The following is an 18,489-nucleotide window of genomic DNA, read 5'->3' on the forward strand; positions in this document are numbered from 1 at the left end:
AATGCTGAGCAAGGAGCTGGCGGAGATCGAGGTAAAAACACAATCCAAACATGAATGAATGCGTTTGTTTAAATCGGAGGTGCACTTTGATTCATCTGTAGGCTAACAGTAAACACTAATGTAATGCTTTGAGAACGAGGAATTGAATCATTTCTTAGTTTTAAGTCGGCGCATTTCCTTCTGAACTTTATATTTTCGTGCGGTTGCATTGAGGCAGTCCCTTTTTAAAGTATACTACACGAATTTTCCATGCCTTATTTTACACAAACTGAAACGGATGACAGCTTATCAGTAGTGGTAGGTTGCAGCTCTAAGTTAATTGAAGTTTCCTCTAGAAAGAAAAAAATAATAGCTGAAAATGTTGCTGCATTTACACTGTTTGCAATTTTACATTCTTACTGTATGTCAGTCATTCATTAAAATACTTTTCGTAAAGTTAAAAAGCAAAGCCCGACAGACCCCCTGATGCAACATTCTTGCTATTATTTATGTGTATGTGACATTGATGTATGATTTGTGAGTCATTCCTTAGATAATTTTTATTGAACTCTTTCCAGACGTTTTGCAAAGTCTGTCACTGGACCTTAAAGTATGGTTTTGTTTAGGAGTAAAACTGTGAGATAGGATATACCATAGTTAACTATATTAAATAAAAGTACAAAAAAATAACAACAATAATAATCATAGTAATCAATAATAATTTGACAATCTATATAACGAAATAGTGAAAACATCGTGATGAACAGTAATTTTACTACAAAAACGAAACACAGAATGCCGCATTGACTTGGTTGTGTGCCGTTGTTTTAACAGACTGATCTCACAGTGAAACCAGAAACAGTAGGTTGACTTGTTTAGCTAAAATTGGTCTGTGCTTACCGAAATGTGAAACACTGCCCCCAGTGGCCAAAGCGCTAAGTGTTGTTGAGCATATGGGCACGTGTGAGCACCAATTTCTGGGTGTAATGTCCACGGGGAGGAGCCAAAAGCGAGTTGTTTTCAGCTGTACTGGCAGTAATACCAACACACTCTCATGGCGAAATCGTCAGGATTCGTACGACTTTTCTAAATTTGGCTAATTTGTATGATATCGTGCGACTGCACTCGTTTGAGTTCCTACAACTTACATTACACGTCGCTGGACATCGTTTCCATCTAATATGCGACAATTACTTGCTTCTGTCACACACAACAGCTTCCTATCATGTTTACATGCTCTACTGATTGGTTAAGATTAGATAAGGGGTTTGGGTAAGGGCATAATATTAATAAGTATGTCCTTAACGCCTCGTGCGCGAAATTCGCGCTTACTTCCGCATTAGACACCTGGGAATTTGCACGATGAAATCGTACGAGTTTATGCGAACAACATCATGCAAGACCATACGAAATAGCCAACTCGTAAATTATGTACGACTTTTCATGAGATCGGCTTGGTAATACAGTGAAGATGAATGCATATATTATAAAATACCCTCCAACCCAAACCTAAACCTAATCATCAGTGGAGTAAAAATAAAATTTTAGAGGTAAAAATGCAACCTCCAAATCACGCTCATCACTTACTTTGCGAGCGCAATTACTTTGTGGTTTCAGCACGGATCTCTCATGCTGTTGACACAACGCGCTTCCGATCGCACCACAAGAGAAGGTAAACACGCTGGAGCCAATGCAAACATTTCTGATAGGAGATGCCGGTTGTTGGTGAGTCAGCATAATGTGGCCGATCCTAGGGTACCGGAACTTTTGGAACTCTCTGTATACATGAGCAGTATGGTAGTAATTCGGACGTTCCAAGCATGCAAAAAATTGCAGACTGTGCACAAAATACATACTATACACTGCAAAAAATATTAAGAGTAATGTGGTAGTATGCAGTTCCAAATATTCACTATGTGTGTGTGGATCCTTGTTGTTAAGATCAGGAAAATCTTCTTGGAAAACTACCATAACATATACATTGTGTTCCACTAGTTGTATATAAATGGTGTGTGTTGAAGCAAAATGCAATTGTTGGCAATCATTGCAAAAGGACATAGTGACTTCCTTTTAAATTTTGTTTTTAAGTGTTTTGGTAATGTATGCATGCCTTAAGGTGATAGTTCACCCAAAATGAAAATTCAGTCACCAGTTACTCATCCTTGTGTTGTTCAAAACTCCTTGACATTCTTCCATGAAACACAAAAGGTGATGTCTAGCAGAATGTTAGCCTCAGTCACCATTCATTTTTATTGCATTTCCCCCCCCCCAATACAATGACTGTGAATGGTGACTGAAGCACTCATTCAATCTAACATCTCCTTAAGTGTTCCGCAAAAGATATTCACGGTTTGAAATGATGTGAGGATGAGTAAATGATGACAGAGTTTTCATTTTTGGGTGAACTATCCCTTTAAGTGTTGTGAAGTACAGATTTCCGACTCATTTGGCATTTAGCTCTCATATCTGTATCATGATCCAAACAAAAACTGAATACACAGAAAAGAATGGCATGTCCAGATAATCCAATTTCCCAGTTATTATACGGTTAGTTAGATCTGGGCTGCAGACTACAATGCTGTAATGCATGTCACAACCATGTGGTTAAGAAGCTTTACTAGGCATGTGAGAATCCCATGTCAGTTTCTACCATTCAGTGTTTATCTTAAAGTTTAAAAACTTTAAATTTGCCCGAATTTCATCAAGTTACAATATTAGCATCTGATAATGAATTAGTAATTAGTCTGATAATTAATATTGACTTATGCTACAATTGTGAATTCAGTTCATGGTAGTAGTACCACAAGTTTCTGATGTTAAAAATCAACATCACGATGATGTGGTTACATGTGAGTTATTGTTTATGGGGTTATGATATTCAAATAGTCTGAAGGGCAGAGTGCCTAAAATTTAAAGGGATAGTTCACCCATCAGAGATAGTTCTGACATCATTTACTCTCCCACACTCACTTTAGTTTTTTCTTCTTTCCCCCAAAAGGAGATATCAGGCAGAGTGTTAGTTAAATCTCAAGGTATAAATCTTATGTAGCATATCTTATTTTATAAAGGCTTTAAATGTGCCAATTAATATATTTTTAAATCATCAATCAACCAAATCCACAAAAATAAGTATTCTCATTTGAGACATGTAGTTTAATACTTTCATAAATAATTTGTGACACATTCATGTACATTTCCCTGCACAGATATTGTAAAGATATTTTGATTGGTTTGATTCAAAAGTGCAAAAATATTCCACATTTTTAAAGTAATGGTTCAATCGTTTTGATTTAATTATTTTGTTGTGATATATAGTAAGATATTTTTTTAATATTTCTTTGATAAAAGGATTTTAATACATTATTGAGAATATCTATTATCTATCAATTAAACGTTAAATTATTAACAGTGGCTTTGTAGACACTTATGAGTTATATATATTTAAAATTTCAAATATACAATAAAATTATTTTAAACACACCCACTGTAAAGTGTAACCAAGCTGTTTAATTTTTGTTATGTGTTTTGTTTGATTATTTTCTGATTCAGTGTTGTAGGCTGCTCAACATCTGCAAATCAATCAGATCTCTGGCAGTGTGTTGTTCTCTCTTCCTCTAGGGCCAGAATTTCAGATTTCAGAATAGACAAGCTGTGTTTTAAGGATGCCTCTAGCACAGAATACATGTCCTATTGCATTGTCATATATTCAACTGCTATAATATGTTCTGTTCTTCTCTTTGTTTTGTATTATACTCTGAGAAATAAACTGCAGTGTTACATCACCACCAATAGCTTTACAAATAGCTTTGGAATGCAGATATGGGCAGCAGTGTAGAGAATTCAGGTCCAGACTGATCTCACAGAAGCATTATTGTGATGGTCTCACAGAAGCATTGCAGTGATGGTCTTGCATGCTTATCGGGTGTGAAATGCCAGAGTAGATTAAGACGTGCATTTTAAATGTAAAGCCATTAAGATGAAATCACTTATTGTTGGTGATCTACTCAACCATCACAAAAGTAAATGGAGAGGAATTACATATATTTGGGTTTATTTGCACTGACATAGCCATGATAGATGATTATGTAGATGTCTACATTTGACATTTTGTCATTTTCAATTGATTTTCAAACTTAGTACACATGATTTAATGGGTATATCTACAGTTTTTCTATGCAGACCTTAAAGTTAACATGAAATAAAAATTGACCCCATCTACTTTGAATGTATACAAAAAAAAAAAAAAAAGAATATCTTTGTAATTTGTCTTCAAAAATGTAATAACTTACTCCGCCCCTCCAACTAGTTTCCGTTTTGGTTGACGTAACCCAGGGCATGCGAGATATTGTGTAAATGTTAACTAATTATTTAGTTAAATATCTATTTTGTCATTGTTGCTATGTTGTAGGTAATTCAAACTTTATGAAATCCAGCCAGTAGTTAATATAATTAAATATAATAGTAAATAATCATGGATTTAAAAAAAAAAAAAAAAAAAATGGACTGCAAACATTTTGTCTGGCTCCATTCTGTTATGTAATGCCCACTTTTTACAATTCAATCAATGCCTACTAGAAAAAATCAGACTCCACTTGGAAATGAATCACTAGTAAAAAAATAAAGAATAATAATTTGCAAATGCCATTTCATGTTGATTTTTAAGGTCAGTTTTAACAGGACTCAATCAAGGCTACTGTACTGTATGTCTTTACACAAGTACTTAAATGCTACATATAAAAAGTTCACTCATGGTACCTCACGTCCACAGTCAGGTTAATTGTAAACGTAATAGTGTTGGTTACGCCATGCAAGGTAGAAAATGGTTAGCACTTGCACTGATTGCGAAACTCATTGTGTGTTAATATGAGTAAAGATGGCCGTGTTTCCATGCTGGGCGACACTAATGCAACCTTTATGGAGAGCAGAGGAGAGTAAGTCAAGCTCTTCATTAGCATCTTTATTCAGCCCGTAATGACAACAGTGACGTGACCTTCGGCTCTTTGCTGCACTTAAGACTGGGACTAAATGACTCCTGTCTGCCATTGAAAATGGCTTTCTAAATCTCATAATAATTGCCATCTCTGGAGCAATTAAATCCTAAATTTTTCTGCGGTTCTGTCAGATGTCTTATTTTAATATCCATCCGCACTTCTGAAAGCGCTAAATGTGGGGCCCTTTTGTGCGCACATGCAGATTAATTAAAATCCTCCTGGACTGCTATTAGAGTTCATTTAAAAAATCCACAGCAATACAGCATTTAAACAAAGAGGTATGACTCCACTGGCAGACCTCTGTGCCTCTTCTGGCCCGTGCTCTCATCAGACGTCTGGACCACTGACAGGGGATTGCTCCAAAATAAAATGCAAATGAAATTTTATGGAAATAGTTGGCCACTCGAAAAGTTTGCATGTTATTGAAAATCACAGAGGCTGCAAGCCAGTAGCGGTTCTAGCTTGTGTGGCGCCCCGGGCGAAACCCGCTTCAGCATGCCCCAAAGTTGTTGATGGGGGGTGGTTGGGTGATGATTGTAAATGGCCTCTGGAGTGGTCACAAGGAGAATCACACCAGAGAGAAGGAATAGCATTCCAGAATGATGGTTAATCCATCAGAGGTGCAAAATGTGCAAATAAATAAGCATTTAAAAGCGAACATAAAACCAAGGTCACATAAAAAAATAAATAAAATAAAAACAGTCTTAAAAGCTAGCCCTGTTTGTGGTACTAAGAACAGTACCTACTCCCTCCCTAAACAAGATGCAGTACCTAAGAACAGTACCTACTCCCTCCCCACAAGATGCTACCCTGGGATGCTGCCCATGTCACACATGCCTAAATCCGCCACTGCTACAAGCTCTTTGATTTTTAACCCTTAAAAAAATCTTTCCCTTGTCTCTGTTTACCCCCTGTGCGGTGTAGATGGAAATTTTGCATTGTGAATAAATGTTGGTTGTTTTGAGTATAATTTGCACTGATTCAGCATTCAAACGGTACAGCTGTGCTCCTGCTGTGAAAGGTGAGGTTGCCTACAGGCAGACATTAGTCCTAAAATCATGTTTCTTGATTATGATCAGCTTATATGTGTGCAACTGGTATTTGCACCATTTATCAGACCAGAAATTGTGCTATAAGTCTGTGCTATAAAAAATATATAAATATATTTGCAACAAAGGTGATATATTAAGTGGTTCTCAACTGGCTTTGCTTCAGGACTCAGATTTTACATTGGACATCACGTGGTGACCCAACACGATACCAAAATTATACAAAAGTAATCAAAAATTAAATCCTTAAATTCAAACATTGGGTATGTGCTTTGAGTTGGCTATGATCTTGAGCTTTTGGGTGCACACTTAAAGGAATATTCTGGGTTCAATGCAAGTTAAGCTCAATCGACAGCATTTGTGGCATAATGTTGAATACCACAAAAATTAATTAAATTATAAATTTGAATTGTTGCGTGTTGTTTGCAGTTGGTGGATCAGTAATTGTGCCTCTGCCAGGGATTGGCATAGATGGTACAGATTGTTTGTCACTGAGCCATCATCCCTTGAATGAAGGCAAAGAAGCTTCTGCAAAGCCAGCACATACCTGCCTGTCCCACCAGTGCACAATTCACCTCCTTGTTTTCATCCAATCCCCCGGGGGCGTACGCATTCACCTGATCACATGTGACCCTTCTGTGTACAAACTCAGTCCCCCTCAGTGGAGTTCATTGCCCAGGCTCCCTTAGGCCAGTCGGCTCGTTTACACACCCAAGAAGCATGTAGCATATTGAACGTTTTTTCCCTCTTCTCAATCCCACTTCACTCTCTCTCCCCCCTGCTCTCCCTCTCTCTCTCCTCCACTGAGAGCAAATAAAGTCTCGGTCATCAAGCCCTGATTCTTAACAGTTCATTTCCCTTCTGTTTCTTTGCTAATTGTTTTTCGAGCCTCAACATGGCCAGGGACCATTGCGAATGCTGCATAATGAGGCTCTGGTGCATATTGGTCATTACCGAATTGCAGACGTGCCTAATGCTTGGCCATGAGTGGCTGGGGTCTTTGATTGACAGGCTGAGGGGAGGGGTTATGGAATTTCAGGCTGGCAGGTTTGTCTGGGTGGCGCATAGAGAGAGGGCGAGTAGACAAAGCATACATGACTGACTGGTACCTTTAGACGCCCTCTGCAGGACATATAGGGGAGGAACACAAGGCTCAGATTCTTTTAACCCTTTAAATGACATAAGCATACGTGAGAACCAGAGAGGGAACAGAGAGCATTTGATAACGTTACAACTAGGGATGGGTATTGACGCAGATTTCCAGATTCGATTCTGATTCACAAGCACTCGATTCCATTTAATTCAAGTGTATCTGTTTGTGTTCCACAAACTACAAACGATGGCCACGGCAATGAGCGCCTTGTACAGAGTACCCAGACAGATCCCTCTCATTTGATTCAGTATTGATTCATTTGGAAGTATTTCAGTTGCAATGTGAACAGGCCTGCTGCAATTATTACGTATTGTGAATGTGTACTGTATATGTGAATATGTTTTCTTGGTTCACTTATTTAAAAAAAACAAAAAAAAACAATTTATTACAGTGCAACAGAGGGGTTCTACAAAGAATTCTACAAATAATGTGCATGACAAATAGTTCTTTGCAGGAATTTGAATGTAGTAAAAAATGCAAATATTAAAAGATTGATCTCATGCACTGTATACAAAATTTAAAAAATTTAAGTGTTTTATTTTAAAAGGGTAAACATAAAAAAAAACACATTATTTCACCCAGAAATAAAAATTAATATTTGACTCACCTTTATGTGGTTTCAAACCCATATGTTTTTTTTCTTGTGCGAAACATAAAAGGAAAAAAAAAATATGAATATCCCGGTCTGTCTGTTCAATATCAGTGACTATTAGTGAGAAGTGACTCACCTAATGTGAGAACTTGCATTGTTTAGTGCTAAAAAACAATGGAAGTTCTTGCATGAACACGCGAGCCACTGCAAACAAGCTTGCGGTGTATGTCATGATTTAAACTACTTAAATATAATAATAAAATACTTAAATTCTTGGTTGTTTCTCATCAAATCTTTCATGTGACTTCAGAAGACTTGAAATATGATGCACATTGCACAAGCCACATGGTCTACTGTTAAAGGAATAGTTCACCCAAAAATGAAAATTCTCTCGTCATTTACTCACCATCATGCATCCCAGATATTTATGACTTTCATCTGCTGAACACAAATGAAGATTTTTAGAAGAATTTCTCTGCTTTTTTTGGTCCACACAATGCAAGTGAATGGGTGCCAATATTTTGAAGCTCAAAATATCACATAAGTCTGTATAAAAGTAATTCATATGACTCCAGTGGTTAAATCAATGTCTTTAGAAGTGAAATGATAGGTGTGGGTGAGAAACAGATCACTTTCACATTCTTCATGTGTTTTTGGCGATTCATGTTCTTATGCATACCGCCCCCTACTGGGCAGGGAGAAGAATTTCTAGCTAAACAGGACATAAATATTGATCTGTTTCTCACCCAGACCTGTCATATCACTGCTGAAGATATAGATTCAAACACTGGAGTTGTATGGATTACTTGTATGATGTGGTATTGGAGCGTCAAAATGTTGGCACCCATTTACTTGCATTTTATGGACCTATGGAGCTGAAATATTCTTCCAACAAACATTATTTGTGTTTTGCAAAAGAAAGAGAGTCATACACATCTGGGATGGCATGAGGGTGAGTAAATGATGAGAGAATTTTCATTTTTGGGTGAACTATCCCTTAAAGATACTTTTGTGTGCTTTTTAAGCTTTGAAGTATGTCACTATCAACTGTCTTTGTACTGAGAAAACGGTCCATAATATTAATTAATACATCTCTTGTTGTTTTCTGCATAAGAAATAAAGTCATACAGGTTTTGAATGACATGAGGGTGAGTAAATTATGACAGAAATTTCATTTTTTGGGTAACCAATTCTTTTAACAGAGTTAAATTATGTGGCTAAGTTCAGTGTCCTGTTAATTACATCAGTAGTAAGTCATGGGGACACTCATAGCACAGAAATGGCACCAATTTGCTAAAAATCTGTACAGCATTGTGACAATTTGGACTGGGCACTATTGCTCCTTCTGAGATTTTGATTATTTTCAAGTGGACTAAATTATGGTACTGGTGAAGTACATCAAGCTGTTTGGGAATTTGATATTTTATACATATCTGCGTCTCATATACTCTTTCAAATCTTATGGGAAACCAAATTATACTCAAAGCCTGCGTTTGCTACTGCTGATCTTTATTTTGCGAATGCTAGATCAATATGTGGAAATTCCCCTATTGATTTCAGCAAAGACAGAACAGGGTGACGACTTGCCAGTGCATTTTTAGTTATTCCCACCTTTTTTTGCTTTAAATAATTTCCTGTTTGAGAGGATTAAGGTGTTATAGAGTTAAATTTATGCTGCAAGTTTCCCTCCATGTGCGCTAAGAACAGAAGCACTTAATGCATACTAAGGCGCCGGAGGCTCACTGGTGTGCTGCAAGAGGATGGTGCATGTAATTTATTGCACAATATGGTGCTGTTATTGATTAGACAGCAAAAGGGCAGTACCAGCTGATTAGCTAATTGCCATGTAAATGTTTTAAGCATGTGTCATCACCTTAGAACCAGCCCAGGATGAAAAATAATGTCAGTTACTGCTCTTAGGACATGCACCAAGCCTAATTTGAGATTAATTTGTTGTTGTTCTGTCAGTATCTGTTTATGTGGCAGTTAAAGTTGGAGCACACTCTTTAAAGCCAAGTGCACTCTAAGACTAAAGGTTGTTGCTCTACGCACATTTAAAGACCCAGTTTCTTGTTTTTAAGTTGTGTGCAATATGGTAGTCTTACATTAGTGCAGAATGCAATCCAGGTTTGATTTGCCATTTCCCCCTGTCCATCATAGACACTCCCTATCTGATTTTCTCCAAGGGGCTGCAGTTTGTCCGATCTGGCTGGGCAGCAGCGGTTATTGATCTTCCATCTGTTTGGGCTGCGTGATCATTGGAGAGTGATAAAAACAGACTCTCCGGCTCCCCCGTGGAACCATCTAAAACATGTAGATGGGCCCTGCATGGAAAGGGCTGTAGTGCAACCATGCCTGCATCTCTCACATTGCTGCGGTCTTCTCTGACCAGAAAGGTCACGCAACGATGAGGGATTTTGGACGATTTTTGTTTTAAATATTGTTTGTTAACACACTTAGCCCCTGTTTGGCTACAGATCCACCAGGACTTACGAATAACTGCAAAAATTCATGCCTGTCTCAGACAGTCTTCGTCTCTGGCATTTATTAGCTGCGCCACAGCGAACGTTTTGTCTAGGGAACAAAAAGCCTGCTTGGATGTTTGTGCGAGCGAACACAGAGTGCAGGAGTCTGAGCAGTTTGCTATAGTTCTCTAGTATTTGCGTTTATAATCTACATCTAAATGTTGTTCTCCTATGACATTCTAAAGATGCATCTGCTCTCTGGCAAGAGGCCTTTTTCAAATACGATGGCTGCCCTGCAGTGTGTACACAGTATTGATTGGAAGGTATGGATGCACTTCATCTAATGCATAGTGTCGATCTCATTGACATCTATGCATGGCGTCTTGACATCACAGAACAGAGCCCTTTCTGTAGCAGAAAAACTTGTAAAAGAATCAACCATAAAATAAATTAGGACTGGGCAATGTGTAAGGGATGTTGTACTGTCGTCTGGTCATTATTATAAAGTAAACCTTGACAGGGTATCATCCTGAAGAGGTTTATTTTGTGATAATGACCGACTAACTGTACATTATCCCACTTTAATAAGGCTACCTACAAAATACATAAGTAAATGTACGTGAAATATTGATTTGCGTTGAAATTATGGTATTATGTGCGAAAGACATTTGGGATTGTGAAAATGCAGCATTCCAAATAAAAAAAATGATTTGGTAACACTTTACAATAATGTTACATTTGTTAACATTAGTTAACAGCGTTATTTAACATGAACTAACAATGAACAATTCTTTTACAGCATTTTGTAATCTTGGTTACTGTTAATTTTAACATACTGTAAATTTTTTAAATCAAAAGCTGTGTTTGTTAACATTAGTTAATGCACTGTGAACTAACATGAACTAACGATGCACAATTGTATTTTAATTAACTGACATTAACAAAGATTAACAAAATGCTGAACAACATAAATTGTTCATTGTTTGTTCATGATACATAATGCATTAACTAATGTTAAAGGAATAGTTCACCCAAAAATGAAAATTCTCTCATTATTCACCTACCCTGATGCCATCCCAGATTTTTAGAAAAATGTTGAAGCTCTGCAGGTCCCGTTTACTTACATTGCATATAATGTAAATAAAAGGGTGCCATCAGGCTGCTGGCTATTTGACGGTCCAAAACGCTTATTTAAGCAGCATAAAAGTAATCCATAGGATCGACTCCAGTCGATCAGTTAATGTCTTCTAAATGAAATCGATAGGTTTGTGTAAAAAATAAATAGATAATTAAAACTTTATTAACTTTAAATAATTGCTTCTTGTCAGCAGTCTACGCATCAGTGACTTAAGCGCTATGGCACGTTCATGTGAGAAGTCAGAAGCACGCGCTTTGTATACAACAGAGGAACGAACATCACGTGAGAGTTAGTTCATTTCAAACAGCAATATAGCGCTGGCCGGAAGCAACGATTTAAAGTTAAAAACGTTTTAATTATCAATTTTTGTCAACCAACCTATCGATTTGCTTCAGAAGACATTAATTGATTAATTGAGTCGTGTGGATTACTTTTACGCTGCCTAAATATGCCTTTTGGACTGTCAAATAGCCAGCAGCCTGTTGGCACCCATTTACTTACATTATAAGGACCTACAGAGCTTCAACATTATTCTAAAAATAACATTATTCTTACTTTATGTTCTGCTGAAGAAAGACAGTCATACACATCTGGGATGGCATCATGGTAAATGAATAATGAGAGAATTTTAGATTTTTGGGTGAACTATTCCTTTAACGAATGGAACCCTATTGTAATGTGTTACAAAAATACAGTATATATCAAATGCGATGAGGTACCATTTCTAAAATCTTCTATTAACTGGATTAAAAAAAAACAAAACTACTATTTCATTATACAGTATATATGTTACTGTAATATAAATTTGCTCATACCGTGATTTAAGATTTTGGTCTCAAAATCTTAAAATGAATGTTTACATTTTCTCTGTCCAGTTTTCTGTTTGTCCTACCTTCTCATATTTTCGAACATATCCTTGAACTCATTTGATTTAAATATGATTTCTTATAGTTTTAAGTTAAAAAAAAAAAAAAAAAAAAAGTAGGATAACAGGTATTGTCTTATTTTCTTTTCTTAATCATTCTGTAGCACAAGCGGATTAAACATCTGTCAAACATCATTAGCGTTAGCTTCAGCCCAGTTCCAGCATGCATCTGTTTCACGTGTACATTTTCCATTTGACAGGAGAGGGTCAATACCAGGATGAAGACAGGGACGAAAGATAGTTTGTCACAGAAATACTTTACTCATTTTATTTGGTTAGATCTCTTATAAACAGTGATTCAGAGACTTGAATGATAAAATACTGCTCTGCTTCACAAAGCAGAAAATGGTATGCCCTTCATGTTTCCAAAATGACCTGGAATGACAACATTTTAAAAGCGCCCCTAGTAACCTATTCCACTGTAAAAAAAATTACTTGAAAAATACGTTTACTTGTAGCACATTTGTTTAAAAAGATATATTTACATTAATTCATTTATCAATATGAAGACTGTAGTCATATACTGTATAGCATAGTTTGTCTTTTTCAGTTGGTGAAATATTGAGTACGCTTGCAAATTTATAAATGCCTTTACTGTAATCCTTGATAAATTTAAAGTATTCTCTGTGAATAAATTTTTCTCTCTGAAAGCATATATATATATATATATATATATATATATATATATATATATATATATATATATATATATATACATCTATCTATCTATCTATCTATCTATATGTATGTGGATATATGTATATATGTACAGTTGTGCTCAAAAGTTTGCATACCCATGGAGAATTGGTAATATATGTACCATTTTTAAAGAAAACATGAGTGAGCAGGCAAAACACATTTCTTTTATTTCTTATGGGATTCATATTCAACTGTAGGTTATAACAGAATGGCACAATCATAAAACAAAACATGGTAACAAAGAAAAGTAAATAAATGACCCCTGTTCAAAAGTCTGCATACCCTTAGTTCTTAATACTGTGTATTGCCCCCTTTAGCATCAATGACATCGTGCAGTCTTTTGTAATAGTTGTCTATGAGGCCCCAAATTCTTGCAGGTGGTATAGCTGCCCATTTGTCTTGGCAAAATGCCTCCAGATCATGCAAAGTCTTTGGTCATCTTGCATGAACCGCACGTTTGAGATCTCCCCAGAGTGGCTCGATAATATTAAGGTCAGGAGACTGTGATGGTCACTCCAGAACCTTCACCTTTTTCTGATGTAACCACTGGAGGGTCAACTTGGCCTTGTGCTTAGTGTCATTGTCGTGCTGGAAAGTCCAAGAGCATCCCATGCACAGCTTTTGTTCAGAAGAATGCAAATTGTCCGCCAGTATTTTCTGATAACATGCTGCATTCATCTTGCCATCAATTTCCACAAGATTCCCCGTGCCTTTAGAGCTCACACACCCCCAAAACATCAGTGAGCCACCACCATACTTCACAGTGGGGATGGTATTCTTTTCACTATAGGCTTTGTTGACACTTCTCCAAACATAGTACTTATGGTTGTGAACATAAAGCTCTATTTTGGTCTCGTCACTCCAAATTACAGTGTGCCAGAAGCTGTGAGGTGTGTCAAGGTGTTGTTGGGCGTATTGTAATGCATTTGGCGTATTGTAACGTATTTGGCATTGCCGCAGTAAAGGCTTCATTCTGGCAACTCGACCATGCAGCTCATTTTTGTTCAAGTATCGTCACATTGTGCTCCTTGAAACAACCACACTGCCTGTATTTCTCCTGAGGTTACATGTGGGGTTTTCTTTGTATCCCGAACAATTCTTCTGGCAGTTGTGGCTGAAATCTTTGTTGGTCAACCTGACCTTGGCTTGGTATCAAGAGATCCCCAAATTTTCCACTTCTTAATAAGTGATTGAACAGTACTGACTGGCATTTTCAAGGCTTTGGATATCTTTTTATATCCTTTTCCATCTTTATAAAGTTCCATTACCTTGTTATGCAGGTCTTTTGACATTTCTTTTCTGCTCCCCATGGCTCAGTATCTAGCCTGCTCAGTGCATCCACATGAGAGCTAACAAACTCACTGACTATTTATACACAGACATTAATTGCAATTTAAAAAGCCACAGGTGTGGGAAATTAACCTTTAAGTGCCATTTAAACCTGTGTGTGTCACCTTGTGTATCTGTAACAAGGCCAAACATTCAAGGGTATGTAAACTTTTGGTCAGGGCCATTTGGGTGATTTCTGTTATCATTATGATTTAAAAAGGAGCCAAAAAACTATGTGATAATAAATGGCTTCATATGATCACTATCCTTTAAAATAAAAGGATACAATTTCTACAATTTCACAATTTCTGCCAGGGTATGCAAACTTTTGAGCACAACTGTATATGTATGTACGTGTGTGTGTGTGTATGTGTGTGTGTATATATAGATATATATATACACACACACACACACATACACATACATATATACAGTAATAAGTTGAACCTTAAAGAATTTAGGAATTCTGAAAGCTCTCCTCCTGAAAAAGCAAAGACCAGCTTAAAAATGACTTGGGACTAGCATCTCTGTAATTACTATCTGTATGCAAATGTTCTTAAATGTATTGTTTAATCTTTTGTAATAGCTGTTTGTTTTTGAATGCTTCCAGTTGATCTGATCATCGGGGTTGTTTTTGCAGAGGGCGTTTCTTAATTAATAAAGGAAAGGATTTTCTGCGTTTCGTCCCCCCTTTGGGCAACAGATGCTAATTGTGTTTGTGTTTCCTAATTTTTCCGACCACCACAAACAAATAGTGAGTTTCAGCGACAGGCACTGAAACAAGTCCCATTTACGAATTTGTGAGAGAATACATTCTGGAGAAGTTTGTAAGGTTGAAGGTTAGTTGTTTTGTGTTGGAGCAGCTTCAGGCTGATGACAGTCTACGGATCCCGTTTGCGCTTTTCCTTCAACGTATGCCCTTGTTATTAGCTCCCAGTTTACCTAACGGCTCAGCTCCAAAGAACATATTAGCCTTCCTCCACCACACTATATGAAAATGGATGAGCAGTACTGTCCGTAACACACAATAAAACCCAAAGAGGAGGATTTTTATTGTTTCGGCCTGTATCTCACACTGTGCTTTAACTACATTTTATAAGGTGTGAAATTAAAATATTAATAGGCTGATGTCTGGCTTTGCAAAGCACGGTACGTTTGTAGAGATAGTAGAGTCAAGCGCTGCGGGAGAGAGGCAGGTTACCAAATGTCTGCGGGCCCTTTTAACATCTCATACCTCTGAATGAAATAGCCTACTGTGCCTACTGTGAAAATATTCAAAGAAGAAGCTTCATGTGTTGTCGCATGCCTGCGGGATGCTAATTGAGGTTGGTTGTCGATGTTGTTGGGAAAGGTTGAAAAAAAGAAAAATATCTCAAAGTGACTGAGGAAATTAAAAAAGAGATTATAGCTTTGTGGTTCACTTAAGACAGTTGAAAATTACATCATTATTAAAGTCTTACAACGGACCCTAGTAATCAAAGCACTTCAGGAAATACACATTAGAGGCTAAACTGTCACTGTTTAAACTAATCTTGATTCTTGTATGTAGATAAACTGTATTCTACAAATATGAGGGGCTTTATTGATCATTAAAGAAATAAGTTACGAGAGGTTGTGTGCTACAATGATTTTCCATGCATGGGTAAGACCTGCAGTATAATCACCTAGTACATTTTCATGTACTTGAAAAGTTCAATAGCAGTCTGATTAAAACAATAATTTGTCATGTAAACGGTTTAGTCCGAATAAAATTGTACCAGTCTGATTTTTGCGAAGTCAGACTTTAAGACCTAGATAATCCGGTTGCAGCTTTGCTCTTTATATCATGAATACATTAATCAGACCACAACTGACCCTTCGCTAAGCCCTGCCTTAAACACGTTTCTGACCAATCCTGTTTTAGCAACTTTTGCCCTGCTGTCATTACTCTGACATGAGTTTGCTATTTTCCAGTGACAGCCTATGGAAGTAATGAGTGAGTAATTTTAAGCATGATTTTATCAAAATAATCCAAAAAATTTAAAACACGTTGTTGCTGGGCCATTTGTAATAGTGACACGAGTTACCCACAGAGGTTACCCGCAGTGTTTTTTTTTTTTTTTTTTTTTAAATAATCTTAAAATAAATCTAGCTTGTTCTGGATTAAACTGTCAGCCGTCATTTCCAATTGAACATATAACATCTGCAATGACACCTACATTTGCTCCAAGGTAAATTAAAGCTAATAACTGAACGTTAATTAATTTATGTATTGATTCAAGTGATGGAAAAAAAAAAGTGATAGTAAATAAACAGTTCACAGCATCAAAATGAGTGTGTTATGAGATATTATAAAAAGTTCTGTTCACTTAGGCTAATGTTATTAGATGTGTAATCACTATTAAATTAAGTTTTTCTCTTTTTAAGTGACTAATAATCGTTTGCCTTGATTCTGATTCACAGTCTCCACAGTTTTTAATCAAATTACTGTGTAATTTAGCAATTTCTTTTACAAAAAAATTTCAGATAAATATGCATTACAATGTCACTCTTCATACCAGCCCATGTTAAAATATTATCCATTCCGTTTATGAAAATATTTTGCCAAAAAACACGTTCTTTTTATGGGCAATTGCATGTATGTGTTAAAACGAGACGAGACGTGATTATGGATTCATTTCAGCACTAGCCTGCAAGAGCACTTGGTCTTTGGCGCTGAGTGGGTCAGCCCTGATTGTAATGGAGAGGTGCGTGGCTGTGTTTGTTGCCAGGACGACAGGGGAGGGGTCGATAACGGCATGGCTCGTGATGGCGGCACTGGAGAGGGGGCACAGAGAGACACTCAGGTTTGATTAAAGGGAAGTGGCCTCAGGTAGACCCCAGCCACTCTGAGAGGCTCAACCACACCTGTGTTCTACAGGAAATGGAAAAAGTGAAACAAAAATGATGTATTTTACATTATCGTCTCAATATATTTTCTCTTCTGTGTACCAAGGACATTTCTATTTATGTGGCACCAAGGTTTTTTCACCAGGCATGCTGGTTAGCTGATTCTAGCTGGTCTGTTGCAGTGTTAAATAAATAAAAGTAGGGATGCAACTAACTACATGTAGTCTTTCGGTAGCATGACCATAGCTCAACTATTTTCACAATAGTGTAGCTTTTCTAACAAGCTATAACTTTTCCAAAGAGTAGCGCTATAGTGTGTTACAAAATGCCAGAAACTCCACCGGCTGCCCTTACTCGCATGTTATGTGTTATTCAAGGACCCGGAAGGAGTCGCGGAACACAGTCGATCGCCTCGCGCTCACACTGTCTCACCGCGCCCTACGCTTGCACATTCTCATCGCGCCTTCGCAGTTCACACCGTACACCCACAAACCCCCCACCCGCTCCCCCATCCGACTATCTCAGAGCACTGCGTGGGGAGCAATTTGGCAAGCACAGGCCCTGACCTTTATTTTAAGTTATGAGTAGCTTGTAGCTTGGGAAGCTACAGTTTCAAAGTAGTTTTCCCAACACTGGTCTGTTGGCAGGTTTTTTTTTTTTTGTACTTATCAGCTTGGCCAGGCTGGGAGAGCAGCTTAAACCAGCTAAGAAGGCGGCTTTGTTTTTTTTCCCCAGGAGGGTAGAAAGATGTCTCTTTACGTGTTGACTAGAAATGAAGACAATTTTATCGCATTTTCTGAAAGAAATGTGGCGCTTGCCTGTGTAAAAGTTGCGTCCATGATGCTAAGTCGCTGAGGCTGGTTACTAGAACGTTGCTTTGCAGCTGTTAAAGTGTTCAGAGAGGTTTTTGGCTTGTTGCTATGTGCTTGCTAGGTGGTTGCTAAGGGGTTTTGAATGTTGGGCATTGTTATGTGGTCACCATGGTGTTCTGAGTGCTTTTAGGGTGTTATGGGTGGTTGCTAGTTGGTTGTTAGGGTGTTCTGGGTAGTTGCTAGGTGGTTGTTTACTGTCCCAAGTCAAAAGAGCCCACCTCCAAGTCTCTTTGATATTGTGGTCCCAGTAAATATACATGGGTCCCACCTTCAATGTAAGTCGATGGGATTCTATCATCTGCCAGGTGAAAATGAAAAGCCTAATCACTTAGAAAAGGAACAATACAACTCAACTTAGTGCAATATTGCGGGACGATTTATGCATAAAAGTTAAAAACTTAAGATTAAGGTTTTTGTTCAAATAGCTAT

At 37.4% G+C, this 18,489-nt stretch overlaps 1 pseudogene; it reads left to right on the plus strand.

The window, feature by feature from the left end:
• Positions 1-17,097: 17,097 nt before the first annotated feature.
• LOC127434528 (dihydropyrimidine dehydrogenase [NADP(+)]-like) overlaps positions 17,098-18,489 on the plus strand; it is a 245,984-nt pseudogene continuing 244,592 nt past the window's right edge.

This window comes from Myxocyprinus asiaticus, chromosome 44 (assembly GCF_019703515.2).
Source record: "Myxocyprinus asiaticus isolate MX2 ecotype Aquarium Trade chromosome 44, UBuf_Myxa_2, whole genome shotgun sequence".
In the NCBI taxonomy this organism is placed as follows: domain Eukaryota; kingdom Metazoa; phylum Chordata; class Actinopteri; order Cypriniformes; family Catostomidae; genus Myxocyprinus; species Myxocyprinus asiaticus.